Consider the following 10,746-nt stretch of genomic DNA (forward strand, 5'->3'; position numbering starts at 1 on the left):
CATCTTCGTTTTTGTAGGCATTCGTTTAAAACGTAAAAACTAAATTCTCTATTTTCTGTTTGTAAAGATGTTCCCAGCTGTGTGATTTCGTCAGTATAGGGGAGAGTCGGGAGGAACGGGTCAGCGCTGCATATATGCCGAAATAAAACGCAAAAAAAAAAAATATTTCTAGTTTGTCTTGTGGGTAAAGTAGCTTTAGGCTTGCTGCTACAGCTTCTGAACACGTTAGAAATAATTCTTCATATTTTATTTCGGCATAAATGCAGTGCTGTTACCTTCCTTCCGCTGTCCCATTCCTCCCACAATCCTATTGACTCTCCCTTAGGCCTGGACTCCACATGCGCGGAAAACCGACTGAAACCGAATGCGGAATCGGAAAAACAGGTTTTTTTCCGTTTCTGCCCGACGGAAACGCGACTGAATCGAGAGTAGAAAAATTTCAACTTTTCTGCTTCCGCCAGCGGATTCCGCATTCTAACAGCCAATAGGAGCTCGACTTCAGATTGTAAACATTAGCAATGGCGGCCACCGAAGTTGAACGTATGCTGTATCGCTGTATCATCAATTTTTTTTAATGGAAGAATTAAAGAAATATTTTTGCTGTTATTAACAACGAGAAGAAAGTAGCGATAAGATGCGCCATGCTTGGGACAAAATGTGGCATTTGCGGTAAGTGGAATTTTTGTTGAACACTTATCATAAATTTGTAATGTAATGAATGTGTGCATAGTTTCATTTAATTGTATTAAATATTCACTTTTCTCAGCTCCAGAAGTACAGAAAAAGGAGGTGAAGAGAAAAAAACAATAGATGGAAACTTTATCATATGAATTGGTGGATGATGAATTTAATACTGGACTGGACTTATACTTCCACGAACTTACAAGGTTAGTTCTTTCATTTTGGATTTTGAAGAATCCTACCCTCCTTTTTGCTTAATACATGTATTGATAGCCGTTTATTTGATCATTCTTTTTGTTTATTTGAGTTTTAAATCATGTAATGACGCCATACTTTTGATATTTTACCTTTTTGAAAAGTTAATCTTCTGTACCCGATCACCGTAATGTAGTACAATATTGCTGACCTTCTAAATGTTGCGTTAGGTAGGTCATACTTTGTTATGGTGTATTTTGTTAACATATTGATAAAGCCAGAGAATAACAAACTTTTCCTTACTTTTTCTTCTGAAGGAGTATAATTTTCTCACCACTCTGAAATCATTAATTATTGTGTTGCATTACAATATGTATATTTGTGTATACAGAGTTTGACAGATAAAACATATTTGCTAATTTGCATGATTTTGTAGTAAAAACTTGGAAAGTGTGTAGTTATAAGGTTTTCATTAAATATTTGCTTATTGAAAAATGCACAAAAAGTGAAACTTTTAGATCTAGAAAAAAAATTGTACGTACTAGGCGCTCTATTTCTCAGTTTATGGTAAAGTTCAGTGGCACTCTGATAGATTTTGTTTTTAGGAAGTTTGACAAGGTTTGTTTAGTCACTTGTGCGATAAATCCTGGGTGATACCCAGTGGTGTTCCCATAGGGTACAAGGGCACCCATATAGGGGGCTACGGGGGAGCTCAAGTCCCCCCAACCTTTGAAATTAGAACTTCCTTGCTTTTAGTACTTTTTTCTTTGCAAAAATGTGGAAACGTTTCTTCTCCAGCCATTAATGAATAAGTTATTAAAAACGTAAAATTTTAATAACTCTAACCTGCACCAAAATCAGTTTCTATGGGGAAAATATCCTGCTAAACCATGGAGAAAATATCTGAGCCCCCCCCCCTTGCAATTTTGCATATGGGCACCCTTGATTGGGTATACTCTATATATGCCGTATACTCTCAAATATTTTTTTACAAAAATAGTGTATACCCTCAAATGTCAAAATTTTTCACATTATGACTCATTATGTATATGATCATGTACATTTATTGTGCGTAATGGATTACTGAGAGTATACCCTCAGGAAAATTGATGGGAAAATCACTGGTGATACCAGTGCCCAGGATTTGTCATATTCCTGAATGAGGTTATTTAATAGAGATGTACCGAGCACTCGGTAACTACTCGGTACTCGGCCAATTTGGCGAGTCCTCGGTACTCGGCCAAATTTTGATCAGGTACTCGGCCAAATTTTGATCAGGTACTCGGCCAACACCAAGTAGTTGTAAAAAATTTAATATTGTTCAAAGCAGATTTTACAATTAATAAAAAAGTGCAAGCATATAATATACTGCACTCATTTACAAGTAAAATTCAAATTTTGAGAATAATGAAGTTTGTTATGCTTCAATGGAGTAAATCTTATATTTTAATGTCCCAAAGTTGATGAAACTTATTTATTAAAAATGAGGCAAAAAAGGTAAGTACAGAAAATATGAAATGTTTATTATATTAAATGGATTTTTGCCACTTTCAAAATTATTTATAAGAAGCATAAAAATACCTTTTCTTAAAAAATAAAACAACGTTAAAAGCACAAATATGCCAGAACACTGCAGACACGTGTTTTGGCATTACAAGGAATGCTTTTTTCAATGCACAAAATATGAGCTTACAGATTTAAAGACATCTGACAAATATCTGATTTTTTTACATTCATTAGCTCACATTTTATGCACCGAAAAAGATGTTCCTTGTAATACGGAAACACGTGTCTGCAGTGCTCTTGCACATTTGTGCTTTTAACGTTGTTTCATTTGCTTTTAAAAATTATTTAAGTTTGCCGGACTAGAAGCATAGATTGATATGATTTGTTTTAAATTCCAACTTGATTAATCCTTTTATGTATTTGTTTATTTTTACTTTAAAAAATAACTTATTTGTAAAATTATTGACTTAAACAAAATCTTTTAAATAATGCATAGTTAAATTTCAGCTGGAATTTTGTTTTAAAAACTATTATTTGGATATGGAGGTCTATACTACTATTCCAATGAGTTCATAATTTGTTACGTGTGTGTCGGTGGTATTTCTTGAAACATAATTGGAACTCGGTACTCGACTACTTGGCCAAAGTGCTACTCGGTACGTCTCTATTATTTAAAGGATGTTTCTTTCTTGTTAGTATTGTGTATATGTAACTTACATGTGATTGCTTCATTGACAAATATGATATTGTTTACCCTTCGTGCCACCGTTCTCATCTGCCTATAAATACTCAGGATCACGGAAAACCAAGGCAGGATCCTAGTTTGACCATCCCCAACTCCTTGTAATTAACCACGCTACCATGATTCTAAGCCGGGTCACTAGCTTCCGACTGGGTTGAGATGACCTCTTGTCGGCCCTGTGAATACCTTACATTTTGTCCATCATAGATGTTCTTCTTTTTTGAACAGTTACAAATTGCTTATTAAGCTCCCTTGACTGAGGTTGATGTTCCACTGATTTTTCAGATTATCATGACAGCGACAATAAGTCTAGCTCGTTTCATATTTTAATAGGTAGACAAATTTTTGTCGCCACAATTTGTCATCACAAATTGTTTGCATTCATACAAAGCTAAACTTAAGATTTTTGGACCTGAGCCTCTACATACTCAAGCGGGAACAAACCTGGGTGGTGAGTTCTATATGCCCTACACACGCACACATTCACGTTTGCACACATTCGCGTTTGCACACATACACGTCTGTACACATACACGTCTGCACACATACACGTCTGCACACATACACGTCTGCACACATACACGTCTACACACACACATGTCTACACACACACGTCTATCCTCACATGTCTATCCTCACACGTCTACACTCACACACATCTACACTCACACATGTCTACACACACACACGCGTCTATACACACACACACTCGTGATTGCGAAAAACATTATTTGAATTCAAGATGTCAAAAATTAAGTGTGCCTTCGTTTTTTTCCCCTGCCCTCAAACCTGTGCACCTTTGTTTTATTTATTTATTTATTTTTTGGCGCCTTTTTGGTAGTCAACTTTCGTGCCTTCTTGGTAGACCCAGCATATGCGTGTCACGGGGGGTATCAGGGGTACCGTGGTACCCACATTAGCACATAAAAATGAAAGTTAATACAAAAGTGGCTAAAATTTTATAGTTGTAGGTTCATTAATTTCTTACCTCATATGCTTTAAAAATGCTTTTTTACTCAAAATATTTTAAATTTTTCCTCAAGCAAACAAGTATGGGAGCCTTTCCAAATGCAGTTTCAACTTCTTGGTACAGTGGTACCCCCATTTCTGAAGCCCTCCGCACACCTATGAGACCCAGTCTGCCCCTACTCCTGAGTTCGTGCTCATTTTTGAAAGCTCGAGCCCGGTTCATATTTCTCATATCAGAATTCGAGCCCGAGGAAAACTTCTTGGATCAAAAACTTAACCCGCAGTGCCCAACATGATTGAATGAAATGTTAGTCTCAGCTATTATTTTAGATCAACAAAATATGGGTACTTAGATTGCAGCTGCCCAGTTGGTTTGAATTTTTTGTTTTTTATTTTGATTTTTTAAACTTTTAATGAAGAATATTTTTAAAAAAATTTCTTGAAATGCTCCACTTCAGATGCATTATTATGTTATACTTTGTAATAGTAATCCAAAACACATCCAAAACATCCTTATTGCCTACAGCCTCTTAAGTTAGGCAAAAGCTTCATATAAGTATCTTTCTCAATCCACCATTGTTCAAACCAGGTATTAATGGCAAGCAGCCAGCCACTTAAGTCTCCTTTTGGTAGACCTTTGGTACTCCTACAAGTTGAAAAAACAAGAACTCTCATCAACATAGGGTTTCCAGAAGGTAATGATTGAAGAGTTTGACGTCCGTGTTCACTAATGGTGACTGGGGCACATTTAATGTGTTCGTAATCAATGTCCCCCAAGTTTCTATTTGAAATCCTTTTCTCTGGGCCTGCTGGATCAGGGGTTGCTCGGCTCCTGCTCTGGATAAAAAATCAGAGCTCTCTTCAGAACCCTATCCTACTGGTTAACTGTTTTTCTTTGGATTGTTTGGAAAATCTGAATAGCCTATATTATTATTAGAAAATAATTCGAAACTTGAATATAAAGTGTGTAGTGCCTCAAAGCAGTCCATGATGAATATTTTGAGTACAAAATAGATGAAGTGATTGGCAGAGTTATATATAAGTATTAATTAATAAATCATTAAAGAGAACTAGATCATTAAAGGGAAATAGTTTAACTGAACATTTTCTATATTAGATCTCTTATTAATGTTTGTATGTGACACCCTCCAAAAAGATTTTTGCTTTGGCAAAACTATCTTTCAAAGAAATGATTGTTCAAATCAAGAAGTATTAAAAACTATCTGCTTTGATCAACAAAGCGACTAAACCTAAATTACACGACAAAAATGAGCTTTGTAACCAATTATTGAAAACTTATTAGTAAGTATATTAAGTATATTCTTATAGTTTGTTCAGTTGAATCAAATTTCAAACATTATACAAATAATCTGAAAACTAACCCTCTATTAAAGATTAGATTCAAGTGAGAATTTTAGCTTTTTTCAACATCCCTTGAACTGCAATGATTGTCTCTACTGCTCACTACTCAGTTATATACTTATGTGTTGTGCTGCATATTAGTTTCTTTCTTTCTTTTTTTTTTTAATTATTATCACTATGAAGACCCCAGCCCTATTCAATAATCACCTCAGATTAAAAACAGAAGGGTGTTCCTGAGAAAGTGTGAGGCCTCAAAAAAGAGAAGACTAACTTTGGCCTTTATGAATGACCACCTCCATAATAAAAGCATAGCTCTGATAAGGATAAACCCTTATAAACTGGTTGTGCATCTGTGTATACATATGTTGTTGTACCTTTGCTTTGAAGCTAGGAAAGAGTTTACCCCTAAAGAAAATTTTCTGTCTGTACCATTGACCCTGTCAAGGATCTACATCAGGCTCTACTGCTGCAGTTACCTGATTTGTGTGTAAACAAATTTATTTTATATTTCAGATCCAGTAAACACATTAAAAGAAGGATTGGAGGATTAATGCTGATGCAGGAATGACTTAAGTAGAACTGCCATTTTGCTGTCAAGAAAGCAAAGGAGAATTTTTAGTTAAAGATGATCCCATTTCAAAAAATTTCTAGTTAAATGTAAATTCCTTTCAGGGAGAAAAAAATTATAGAAGCGATGTCTGACATTGAACTTTTAATACAGCAGAATAAATTGAGTTAAAATATGTAAATAAATGGAACTTTTTAAATAAAAAAAAATATTTATTTGTGTGTTATTTTGATTCACTGATGTTTGAAATAGTAGTGAGCTTTGTAAAAATGCAAGCTTTGAATGATTAAAATGCTTTTGATTAAAATTAAAAATATTTAAATAAATTAAACATAATGAGATTCTGTGAACAATGAAAATTAAGAACAATATATTAAAATTTATAACACAAAATATTTTAGGCCAGTAATGATTATATAATAAGGTTGTGGGTGAAATGGTATGAAATGAAAAAAAATAAAACTTTTTGGGGTGTAAAATTAAGATTTAATAAATATGTTCGTTCTCAGTTTGATTTTATGAGTTTTACTAACAAATTTCTTAGAACATTTAATTCGAATAAAATGTTAACAAAACATTCTATAAAACCAGCAAAATGCTAGTATCTTTGGTTACTAGGTTTTGGCTTAACATCAATGAAATATGAATGGATAATATCAACAGTTGAGGTGTAATTTGCTATTCAACCTACTGTGGTTTTCCTGAAAATCTAGGCATCATATTTTTTTTAAACTTTAGTTGGTTACGTTACATTCTTATATATTATTTATATAAATCGCTCCCTCCCCCTCTTCAGGCACATAAACTTCTTTAGGAATATAAAACACCAAAATTTTACTATTTTTGGCTGATTCTAATAGTTAAAATTCCAAATTGCTCTCTTAGAAAAACAATAGTTTTCCTTAATGAAATATTAAATCAAATTTAAAATATTGAAATATGAATGAATAATTGAAATTATTATTGTTTCATTATCCAAAAAGGGGAAGAAATAATATACGTCGTATGTAATCTAAATTTTTCATGATCTTCAATTTTTCTTACCCACACTGAATGGTTTTGTTTCGAGTTTTATTCAGTAAATATTTATTCATTCACTTTTTTTTTTTTTTTTTGTGTTTTTTTTTTTTTTTTTTTTTGGCTCCAGCAATGTCAAATTCACGAAATCTAAGCTCATCATAAAAACATCTACAGTGGATCGTTCATGAATGGGTAGAATTCACCTTCAGCTCTTTTATCAAAGTAGCTTGAAAGCCTAGTTTTTTTCCCGTTCTTGCAGTATCTTCCTCAGCTGCCTAGAATGCTTTTTTTATTTTTTTTTCCCCTTTTTCATTCTATTTTAATTATTTATTTTTCAATTGCAGCGGTCAAATTTAAAAAATGTAATTCGGCACGGCAATCTCTTCATCTTGATCATCCATTTTTTCCGCTGATACCAAAACAAAAAGCTGAGCGTCCAGAAGCCACCTGCAGATGGCGCTCTGGAATTCCGCTCTAGAATTCCGCGTTGTCTTTTCTGCTCTCAAAACCACCCGTTGCGCGGAAATACGACTGAATCGGAAATTCCGTTTATGCCGACGCTTTCGGTTTTCCGCGCATGTGGAGCCCAGGCCTTACTCTTCTTAGAACCTCACTTGCGAATAAATCATATTCATGTTGCTTTCGTGAAAATGAGGTTTTTCAAACACGTTGCGCATTTATTCTAACGGGAATACCTTCCGTCTCAAATTTTTCCCCAGGACCGGGACTAAATTGGGTAAAACAGTTAAGGTCCGTATCCACATTTACGTCTTACACGAATCATTTGCATCCGCGGATATACATAATTAACGATCCAGCACATCACTAATATATATATATATATATATATATATAAAGTAAAGTAACAGGATAAAATTGATGCCAGTACAAGAAAATTCTTTTTTAAAAGTAAATATAGTTTTGGAATTAAATATCTTATTTTCCAATAGTTCTGATTCTACACGCTTTATTTAAATATTTAAACTGAGTAAAATATATACTTCGCACTGCTTTTACTACTTCCGGAAGAAAAGGAACAAATAAGTTCTTTGAGATAAAATCACTTCGAGAGATCAATGAGTAGCGTCGTTATTAAATTTTGAAGGAACGTGCCGAAGAAATTGAAAATGAAGGAATCGAACGTGACGAGAATATATAATTACGTCGAGAAAATGTTAAAATAAGTTGGATCATATTACAAAGGTCACAGACGTTTGTATAGCAGCTATAAGTTATTTTTCAATTCAGACGGCTATCAAATATATATTGGTATTATGAGCATTATCCATGAAGACGCTTAGTAATCAAATGAGATGTGGTTTTTACCAAAAGTAATGGAAGAAAGCAGTGTTTGGTGTTACCTAGAGAGGTATTGATTCTTAGGAATTAGTTATAAAGAAATTTTTATTTTTCCTCTTCAAAAAAAAAATCCTGCATGGAATTTTACTACCGCATAAAACATTAATATAAAACGGAAATAGCGTGTCCAAAAACTTATCAATTATTTTGAGACTAACCAGAAAAATTGCTAACCGTACATGTAAAATTTTGAGGCTAACCGTTTTCGGGCTAACCATAACGTTGGGGCTAACCGTAACACTGAAGCTAACCATAAACCACAAGTTTGTGGCTAACCGTAACACTAAGGCTAGTCATAAATCCGTAAGTTTAGGGCTAACCGTAATCCTACTTCCTCCCTTGTCACAAAGTATCACACTTCGCCGTACTCAATTCCCTCCTCTTCTCACAAGTCACATTTCATTTTCCAAACTTATGACTATGAAAAGATTTTAGGCCTACTGCACATGAGGCAACTTAGTTAAATGAACTACCGAAAAAGTTGCCTGTCAACTAGTTGACAGGCGTTATGTCCTTATCTTTACATAAGGCAACTTAGAAACAGCTTTTGTTCCAATAAGCTGAATTTATTCGAGCAGCTGCTCCACAATGCTGTTAAAACTGAACCGAGTTGACTCAACTAGTTAACTCGTGTGTAGAGAGAAGGCTTGGCAAGCTTCATTGAGTTGAATCAATAAAAAAAGTTCAACCAACTCATCAAGATGAGAATAGTACCCTCTCATGTGCTTGATGGGTTGATTGTCGTGAGAAGGATGTCTGGCGATTCCTTCACTATTCCATCAGGTTAAACCTCCTGATAACTGCCTGTACGAAAGTTGATTAGACTAAGTTGCCTCGTGTGTAGGAGGCCTAATTTTGACTAGAATGTGTGACGTCATGCCTCTTGATTTACCAATCCCTTGTCACTAACTGCCCTAATTTCACGACAAAGGAAAGGTGCAAATGAAGCACCTAAAATAATTTTAATTGTTCTAGAGACCTTGAAAACAATAAAATAAGTCTTTGTAACTCATAAGCAAAGTGTATTTTAATTTCATTTCTTATCAAGTGTATGAATTATGAATGGTCCAAATGGGCAGTATGTTACTCTCCTGTTACCTATTTTGTAAATATGCATAGAATTTCTTTTAAAGATTTTTCTTTCCATTGATCATTTTATACTGAATTTATTGCTGTATTTGTCGGTGGGTTGGGGGCAGGAGCAGATACAGGGGGGGTCATGACATCCCCCCCCCCAAACCGCCGACACTATTATGCATCCACAATTTATGAATAAAATGTAAACGATTGCAGTGATCTTTTCAATTCATTTAAAAAAAATTAAATTAAACGTTTGAAATACTACATTATTTCATTGTTTATGAAATTAATTAGTAACGTTTTTGTCCAATTAAGTGCGTTATTCCTGGCCGATTTGGGGACTTTTATTGACACCAGTTTCAGAAATTTTTCACAACCAAAACCGCAAGTTCGCTCGTAGAGGAATGTGGGGGTCACTCATCAGCGTGCCCCCCCCCCCGAACAAAAAAATAGTAGTGTGTATCCACCCATGATTAAGAGATGATCAAAAACTAACTGTACTGAAAGTCAATGTGAGCAAGTGACAATGCATTATCTTTTTTCCTCCCTCATTCTTTCTCTCTGTCGATGGTTGTCATTGATTTGTCGACCCAAACGCAATTTTCACTGTGTTTTTTCAAAATTTGCAAAAGAGTATGTAAGTTTAAAAAAGGTATTAATTTGCCTATTCCTAACAGTTTTGTTTTTCCTATTATTCCTCAAAATTCTTCAAAATGCAGAATTTTATCCATATTTTTCAAAACTTCCTTCCGGGGAAGGACCACGCGGATCCCTAAAATTGGAGGCATTCAATGCCCCAATTAAAGAGGAGGTCTGTATCACTCTCTTGATACCATTCCCCCTCGTATAGTCAATTCAAAAAGGACAGCAGGAACCACATTAAAAAACAAACAGAAAAGTAAAGCTTGGTTTATGTATTAAAGAAATATAATCATTGTGAAAAAAAAGGAAAAACGCTTACAAAATGGCCTTTTTCGCCACCGATAGAAAAAAGTTGTCCGTATCACAAAAAGGACCCCATACCTGAAATAGCTTAGGGCCTGTTTAAGTCTAAATCCGGCCCTAGATGGAGTAATTCAGTTTTTTTTTTTTCTTTTTTTTTTCAAGACGTGAAATTGTTTGGTCTAGTTTCTTTTGCATCTTATTATCCACGATGCCGAATGTTTATTGAAAATACAAAGAAAAAGGTACGATTGACTAAATTTTTGAATCTTTTTTTTTTTTTTTTTTCCAGTTTTCATTGGCGGGGGTGAAACCAGGGCTG

At 34.4% G+C, this 10,746-nt stretch overlaps 1 long non-coding RNA gene across 1 annotated transcript; it reads left to right on the forward strand.

Annotated features, from left to right (window-relative positions):
* Positions 1–529: 529 nt before the first annotated feature.
* On the forward strand, positions 530–6,159 carry LOC129223758 (uncharacterized). Its single transcript, XR_008580646.1, has 3 exons — positions 530–669; positions 767–887; positions 5,969–6,159. It is a non-coding gene; the product is annotated as an uncharacterized LOC129223758 (long non-coding RNA).
* The last annotated feature ends 4,587 nt before the right edge of the window (positions 6,160–10,746 follow it).

This window comes from Uloborus diversus, chromosome 6, assembly GCF_026930045.1.
Source record: "Uloborus diversus isolate 005 chromosome 6, Udiv.v.3.1, whole genome shotgun sequence".
Lineage (NCBI taxonomy): Eukaryota > Metazoa > Arthropoda > Arachnida > Araneae > Uloboridae > Uloborus > Uloborus diversus.